We start from the raw sequence: 9,303 nt of genomic DNA on the forward strand, positions 1-9,303 counted from the left end.
CATTAATATTTTCATTACTCTAAAGTGACCCTCTTTGTCTCTAGTAATATTTTTGCCTCAGTTTACTTTTTCTGATATTTATGTGGCCATTTCATTTATCTGTGTTTACTGTTTGCATAGTATAAATGTTTTCATCATTTGACGTTCAACTTATTTGTGTATTTGAATCCAAAGTGTGTCTTAATAATTTGCCTAGGAATTATAATATGCATCTTTATTTCTTATAATGTCTTGTGATGAAAACTAATTTAATCAAGTAAAACACAGAAAGTTTGATCCAGTATAGCTCTATTTCTTCTCCTTTCATTGTGATATTGTTGTCATACATATTATATTTAACACAGTATAAGCCCCAAAATACAGATTTCTAATTTTTAATGCTATTGACTTTTAAGTAACTAAGAGAAGAAAAGAAAAAAAGGTATATCTATGCAGTATTTTACATTTACCTTCCTATATAATTACATATTCAGATGCTCTCTGTTTCCTTATGTGGACTGAAGTAACCATCTGATCTCATTGTCTTTCAGCCCAGAGTAAATTTTTAGTATTTTTGGAAAGGCAGGTCTGAAAGCAACATATTACCTCAGTCTTTCTTTCTTTGGGAATTTCTCTGTTTCACCTTCATTTTTGAAGTGTGGTTTTGCCAATAGAGATATCTTGGTTGACAGGTTTTGGCTTTTGTTCTTATACACACTTTGTATATTGTCTTTCTACTGCCTACTAGCCTCCATTGCTTCTAAAGATAAGTCAGTTTTTAATCCTATTTTGGTTTCCCTCTATGCTGACTTATTTTTCTCTTGTTGCTTTCAGATTTTATCTTTATCTGGGACTTTTAATGCTTTGACTAGGTTTTGCCAGGTGTCATCTTTTATGTTTATCTTCCCTGGGGATCATTAAGCTTTGGATGTATAAATTGGTGTTTTAAACCAAATATAAAAATATTTTTTGAATATTTTATCTGTCTCTTTCTCTTTCTTCTCTTTAAGGCCACTATCATACACATATTCACATACTTAGTGGTATTCATAGGTCTCTGGGGTTCTGTCCATTTCTCTTCATTCTTTTTACTTTTTCTTCTTCAGAGTGGATAATTTCTGTTTATCTATCTTAAAATTCTCCGATTCTTTTTTTGCCAGCTTAAATCTTCTGTTAAGCCAGCCCCTTTAGTAAATTTTTTATTTGAATTATTGTACCTTCAACTGTGGAACTGACATTTGGTTCTTTTTAATTTCTGTCTCTTTATTGATATTTTCTATTGGAGAAATAATTGTCTTTGTTGTATTTTCCTTTAATTCTTTAAATGTGATTCCTTTAGTTTTGGCTTTCACTTTATTCCAGACTTTTGTGTGTCTTTACTGTGCACTAAGCCTCACATTCAGCCAGGGAAGAGTAGATAACTAGATTTTTTTGGGTGCTGCATTGACTTTTTGAATGCAACTATGAGATAGTGTCAATCAGTTGGACTTGGAGTTTATTTGGCTTTTTAAAACAAACAGTCAACAAATAGTGCTGGGACAATTAGATATCTGCATGTAAAAGATGAATTTGGACCACTGATTCACACCAGACAAACAAAAAGACCTAACTCGAATCACAGACAAAAATGTAAAAACTAAAACTGTCAACACTTAGAAGAAAATTTAGGGGTAACTTTTCATGAACTTGGGCTAAGGGATGATTTCTTAAATATAATACCAAAAGCATATGTAGTGAATGGTAAAATTGATAAATTGGACTTCATCAAAATTAAAAATCTTTATACTTCCAGAGACTATCAAGAAAATGAAAAGACCATGCCATAAATTGGGAGAAAATATTTGTAAATCATATATCTGATAAAGAACTTGTACCCAGAATAAATTCAAAAACTCTTACAACTTAATAAGAAAACAACCTCATATAAAAGTGGGAAAGAGATTTAAATAGTTATTTCACCAAAGAAAATATGCAAAAGACCAATAAGCACAAAAAGAGATATTCAACATAATTATTCAGTAGGGAAATGCAAATCAAAACTATGAAGACATATCATTTTTTTGCACACTAGAATGGCTTTAATTAGAAAGACAAAAAATAAGTGTTGGCAAGGATATGGTGAAACTGCAACCATTATACATTGCTGGTAGGTAGGTAATGCAGAGCAACCAGTAAAGAAAACATTAAATACAAGGCGAATGTTGCCTCTTATCCACAGAAACAGTCCTGTCCCAACTGCTCCTTTTTGTATCTACTCCTGCCTCTTTCAATCCATAATCAGTAATTTTTTATTATACAAAATCACTTCTGATGATAGTGTCCTCCTTCAAGTTAAAGCCTTTCAGTTTTTTTTTCCATCGCTCTGAAGATAATGAACAAAATTCTTAAGCGTTTTACAAGGATGTGTAAGATCACGCCTCTACCTGCCTTTTGTCTTCCATAAATTGTCTTCTAGTTCTTTCTGCCCGAGGTTCCTTTCCTTTCAGTTTCTCAAACATGCTTCTTCCCAACTCAATCCTTTACATGTTATGAGTCCTCTGACTTAAATAAACTGCTCTACCCTGGTGAAGTACGTCTTTTACTATATTCTTATTTCTGCTTAATACTCAGTTCTTCAGGAGAACTCTAATGATTCCATGCATGTTAATTTCACTATGGCCTTCACCACCACCACCTTTATCAGTTTTGACTCTAGACTTGTTTGTGTTATTTATTTTATGTATCTCAACCATTAGACTGAGGATAGAGGAGATGTCTGGTTTTGATGACCATTGTATTCATAATACTGAAATGAGTGCTTCCCACATAGGTATTCAATCAGTATTTGTTGCATAAATGAGTCTCTTCAGAGAAGTCCTATATCTCACTCAACATGTCTTAAGCAGAATCAATATTATCTGTCCTTAAGTTCCCAAATAGTAAGTACCTATTAGATGATTTTGGCAATTCAGAACTTGCCAATAAAGAAAAGCTTTAGTTGTGGCACACAGTTCATTTAAACATTTTAGCCAGACATTTTGGGAATTTATTTGGCATCGGTATAATTAAGAAGATATTTCTAGTGCAGTGATGGCTCTTGATTCTCTGAGGTCTGTAAATGTGAAAGTTCTTGCATGAATCAGAATACACTAAGTTATGCTGCAATAACAAATTCACCCCAGAATGTCAATCACCTAACACTAAAAAGTTTATTTCTCACTCATTCTACATATTTAATGCAGCTTGGTGGAAGGGACTTTGTTCCATATGGTTCCACTGGGAAACCCAGATTGATTGAAGAGATTCTGCCATCTGGAACTCTACCGTGGCTATGGCAGAAGGAGAGAATATGTTGGAAACTAACACCTGCTCTTCCATGCTTTGACTTAGGAGTGACACTCATCCTTTCTGCTCATAGCTTATTGGCTAAATCTGGTCATGAGTCCATATAATTGCTAGAGGACTAGAAATCTTAGAAAGCACATGGCTACTTGGTGAACAGTAAATTTGTCCTCCATGGTATTGATTCTGAAAGTAAATTATTCACTGATCCATAAATTGAGATGTTTCAAGTAAATATTTAAGTAAAGTATAACTGATGAATATATACATTTTTGCACACATCTGCTCTATGTGCCTGTTTGTGTAATGACCCAGACTGATTCTCTAGCTCATTCTTTCCTCTCAGTGCAAGAGTCTTAAATGTAGATAAAACTAAGTTCCAAATTTAAGTCTTCAATGTTTTTCCTGACTGAGAGTTTTGAAGAGACATATTAATCATAATGTTATCAATTGTTTGATATCTTGTATTATATTCTCCTGAATTTTCTTATTGAGACATTCTCAAAGATTGTTTTGATTATTCTTAATTTGTTATTTTTACTTCTATACCCTTGAATGTTTCATTCTTTTGAGACTCTACTGCTATTTTAGCCTTAGTTGGTATGAATTTTCATTTTGTTTTTTATTCTGTAAGTATTGTGCCAAGAGTTGGAGAGTTGTTGAGCAAAGCCAAAGTTTCAGGTAACTAGACAGTAGTCTGTTTTGTCCTATGTGATGTCTTCATAATATGGCTTCCTTATTTTAGCTGTGTGACCTTGAAAATTTTCTTAATTTCTCTGAAAAATCTCTTAACTTTTTAAACTTCTAAGCTTCAACTTCCTTTTCTGTAAAATGTGACTTATGATAACTTTCCCAAGGTTTTGTTTTTTTAAATAGATATCAATAACCTATGTAAAATATGTAACACAATGCTTAGCACCTAATAGACACTAAATAAATATCGATTTCCTATTATCATATGGCTAACTCAGAGTGTGTGGTCATCTGAAGAACTGGGCTGGAATCCATGCACCATCATGTAGTAAGTGGATAAAAAGGGAAAGTTATTTGATGTTTATACAAGTCATTTGGGAGCAAAGTTGAGTTTTCATTTCTTTAAAGAAGCAACAAGCAAGACATTTAGGATATCAAGACATTGTTTGCCATTGAAAACATGTAAATCACATAACATTCAGGTATTTCTACTCTAGTTTTAGCCCTCTGCTTATGGGAAGTCACCTAACTCTTATTGTGCCACTGATTCTTTAGGTGTTGGGGACATTTAAGAGTTTTACCTGAAACAGGTCACCTGCTTTTAAGGAGGGTCTACTGGCCTTTTTGTAACGTTTACTAGGTCAGAATTAAATGGCAGTGATGACCACAGATCACTCATTTTCCTCATTTGAAACAGATTTAGTGAACAAGTATCTCTAGGATTTTTAACAATAATCTTAAACCACAAAATTTGGCTTCTTCTGAACAGAGACTTTTTCCCCCACAGAAAATATGCAAGCTTTAAACATCCCATCTGAAATAAAGAAAGTGAAAATGTATCCCTTGAAAAAAGGTGTAGATCTTAGTGTGGCTTTTCTTAGAACAAAAGACCAGTCACAGTATATTAAGTTCATTTGTTTCCCAGGAGGAACAAAGCACCGATAGTTGTAGGGTGAGGACAAAGGCCTTTACGGTTGTCAAAGAGGAGACCAGTGGGCAAGTTCCTTAAGTTCTTTAAGCCTCAGTTTTCTGATTTGTAAAATGAAGAGAATGATAGTGACATTGTGTGGAGTCAATATGATAATGAGAGAAAAACTCTTCTCTGGTGCCTGGCACACAGTAGATAATCACTAAACGTTGGTTAACTTTTATTAGAAGTAATTGTAGTTAAAAAATTGTATATATATAGTATATATATACTATATATAGTATACTATTATATATAGTATTAGTATACTAATAGTATATATAATATACATAGTATAAGTATATAGTATACTATAGTATATATACTATTATATATACTTATAATAACCCACAACCATGTATTTAGTTATGTGAGGTAATACACATAACTAATTACTCTTTGCTTTCTATATTTTCTGTTATGTGTAGCCAAAGTATATCTTACTGTACACACCTGTCTTTAAAGATTTCAAAATATAATGAATGTCATGACTAACATCATGACTAACATGACTAACATCAAATAAACCTAATTTTGAACTTGAAAGATATACCCTTGTTTTCTTTGATATGTTTACTTTGATCACACAGTTCTATCAGTGTAACATATACTTAGTGTATATATAATACTATATACAATATATTGTATATTATATATTACATATTATACTATATATTATATATTAAAGTATATATAGTATGTAATAGTATATATAATACTGGTAGTATATATAATGATATACATATATATAGATCATATATTTAAGTATATAATATATAACATAATATATACTATATATCCATATGAATATATAGGTATGTAATATATAGGTTATGATTATGGTTAATCATATTATTATATTAAACATAATTAACTATATAATTATATATACTACAGTTATTATATATTAAGTATATATTATATACTATATATGTGTATATATACTATATATGTGTGTGTATATATACACTATATATTATATAGCTACCACTAACACCACCTTTTGGTTTACAGTAAATTTCTAGGGTAGGTCATAAATTTTTAAGTAGCTCAGAAACATAATTTGACATTTACAGTTTTAAGATTATGAGACATATTGCATTAAATATGTACTTATTTTATGATGATAAAGGGTTGACTGTATATGTTTTGATTATATATGTTTGTCATGAAAACTCATACAGATATGTCATACAAGTACGGCAAGTAATAATATTTAAAGGTTGTTGCATAATGTGTGATATTATTAAATGATGAAATTATTTTTGGAATTCATGTATTAGCATAAATTATATACTTAATAAAAGAGAAGTGATATTGTCACTGCTTCAAAATTGTATTCAGAGCCTATTTGTAAGCTACCTAAGAATTCTCTTAATTTTACAGATATATCTCATTCTTTGAGCAAAATATTTAAGTTTGGCTTTTAGATGTTTTCAGAATATTTTAAATAAAATATTGAATATTCTGGGTAAGTCTAAAGATGTTTCAAAAGTGGATTTTAGAGAAGTAAAATTATCGAATAGCCTTAGGTTGAATTTTTTTGAAACAAAAAATTGCCACATTTCAGTGTATTAGTTTTGGTGTGTATAAATGTACACACGTATAACAAGTTTTATAGTTAATGTACTAAGATGACATTTTATAGTTTATATACAGTTAATGTATTTTGATAAAAGTGGGAAGCTTTCCTTTCATACTTCTATTAGCAGGATTTAAAATATTAATTTTTACTCTTAGCCTAGGTTTGATACAAAGAATAAATGAGCAGAAAGAATAAATGATGTTAAAAAATTATTCCTATCTCACATGAATTATTATTCCTGAATTTCTTGAATCTTTTAGCACTCTTTTGTATGTTACAAATTTATATCTAAGTTCTTACTCCCGTTGATGTGAATATTATATATTCCTCAGTGATACACCAGAAGTAAGCTATTAAACAAGCCATAACACTAATAAAACATTTACTCTTCTTTCTAAAAAAAGAATAAATAACCAATACTGATAATCCTAATATTGGAGACATGGTTTTAAATAAATTTTATTCATCCTGCTTTATACTAGAAGAGAAAAAGTTGATGTTGTCATATGGATTTCATTAGATTTCAGTGAGGTTTATTTATTTGACTTCCTCAGATGAGGTCTCTTCCATCCATAACAGTCACTATCTCAGAAATGGTTTTAAGAGTAAATACTGAAAAGATCTATGGATTTATTTTAACTAAGATTAAAATGAACTATATATATATGTATATATGCTATATATATATAAAATATCAACAGCTAATTAATTTAAAACTAACCATATCTAACTTAGGCATCTTTTTTAAAAAATAAGAAACCATACCAATTTGACATCAAATAGTATTGAAATATCTGTCCTTTAAGAGAAATATTCAAGATGATGGGGATTAAGGGGTGGGAGCAGATTTGATTTTACATCATTTTTTTCCATGTGAACATTCTTTTTTTGGATTACAAATCACTGAAGACAGATACAGTCATCTGTACCCTGTTTCAGGAAGATATTTCCTCTCTTCTGTTTCCTATTTACAATTCCACTGGGTTCATAAAATGGTCAGATGCTACAGAGCCATGAACAAACTACAGTGCTTTTAATAGAGTCATTCATCTGCTCCTTTTGAAGGTTAGTGCTTTCTCTCAAGGGAGGGTTCTCAGATAATAAGAGGAAAATGAATGCCAGTTGAGCACCTGTAATCAAATTACTCTTAATTCCCTCAACTCTTGTCAGATATTGAGCTCCTCATATTGTTTCATAGGTGGGCATTTTATAGACCCCCGTGGTGTAATGCAGTTAGTTTCCTTTCCTGCTTCCCTTTCTCTTTCCTGTTCTCTAGCCATCATCCATCATGACTGGGTAAATCCTGTCAGACAGAAAGTCCCAGTCATTCAAACAGTCAGATACTGCGCCAGCCTGGTCTACACTTGCACCTGTCACTTCCCGGCATTCAGCTTGTGAGGAAGGGAGCCAAAAGAACGTTTATCGAATGGATGCAGGCAACATGCCCAGCATGTCAACAGGCATGTAGCCTCGGCCATGGGCCTGGTAGGATGCTACTGGTCCTGAAAAGATTCACAGTCTTCTCCACCCCCGTTCCCCAAAGAAGGATTAATCTATGTAAAATGCTTGCTGCTTCAAACCTAGAGAAAACCATAATTTAGTCCAGACTCTCAAAGACCCAATCTGTCACATGTAACAAAACAAGAGCAGTACAAAGCTCTGAACTTGAGTCAGCAGGTCCATAATTCATCTTGCTATAAAGTCCGCAGAGGGAATTTGTAGAATGGGGTGAAGTGTTCCATTTCATTTGTACTGTGTTGCTTGGGATCTGAGATGAATTCAGGATGCAGCCACAGACATGCTTGGAATTTCATTGATTTTATTATGTTAGTTAGAACTTAGATATGCTTTATGGTTTTTGTAACCTTAACTTTTATTGAATATTTTTCAGGCATAACACATGGAAACTAATGGTGTTCTACAGCTGCTGAAGCAAGTGTAACACTAAAGGTATTGCCTTTTGGGTTATTTGTCAAAATAACTTTTACTCTGAAAAATCCAGTCAGGGACATATGCAAAAATACAAATCTAAGAATTATGGCATTGTAATGAAGATAATGCTTAATCTTTATTCTAAAACTATGTACAATAAGAAAACTCATCTAGCAGTTATGGAAAACATGAATGTTACTCTTGAAAATGTCTACCTTACTGGTTTGTTACATGGACAAGTTAAAACATTCCCCATCAGAAATATGTTTCCTGTTTTCTTGTTTTGGTCCACTCTAGGTAACAGAATCTCAGTCTCTTTCTCTCTCTGCCTCTCCCTCCCTCTCCCTCCCTCTTCCTCTCCATCTGTCTCTTCCTCCCCCTCATCTTCTACCTACCTACCTACCTACCTAGCTACCTATCTTACACACACACACACACACACACACACAGTGACTAAGGGCCAGGTACTGTATTAAGCTCTAAACAAATACAGTGAATGAAAAAGATTCCATATCTGTGCTTCTTGCACTTATGGTCAGGTGTTTTCTTAAGCATATTTACCAATGATGGAAAAAGATACACACACACACACACACACATATATATGTACACTCACTGTTTTCCATACTATTCTCTGCCATGAGAGCAATGCATATATTTTACTGTAATTTCTTTCATATAGACCCTCACATATACATTCTAACATTAATATGCAGTTTATTCTCTTGGTGGACCTGCTATTAATTCTTTGGTAGAACATATAAGGCAACACTATCTTTGCTGTACAGATCTGTATGTTACATACTCTTTATTTCATCACATTTTC

This window comes from Rhinopithecus bieti, unplaced genomic scaffold (genome assembly GCF_001698545.2).
Source record: "Rhinopithecus bieti isolate Rb0 unplaced genomic scaffold, ASM169854v2 scaffold_14215, whole genome shotgun sequence".
Lineage (NCBI taxonomy): Eukaryota > Metazoa > Chordata > Mammalia > Primates > Cercopithecidae > Rhinopithecus > Rhinopithecus bieti.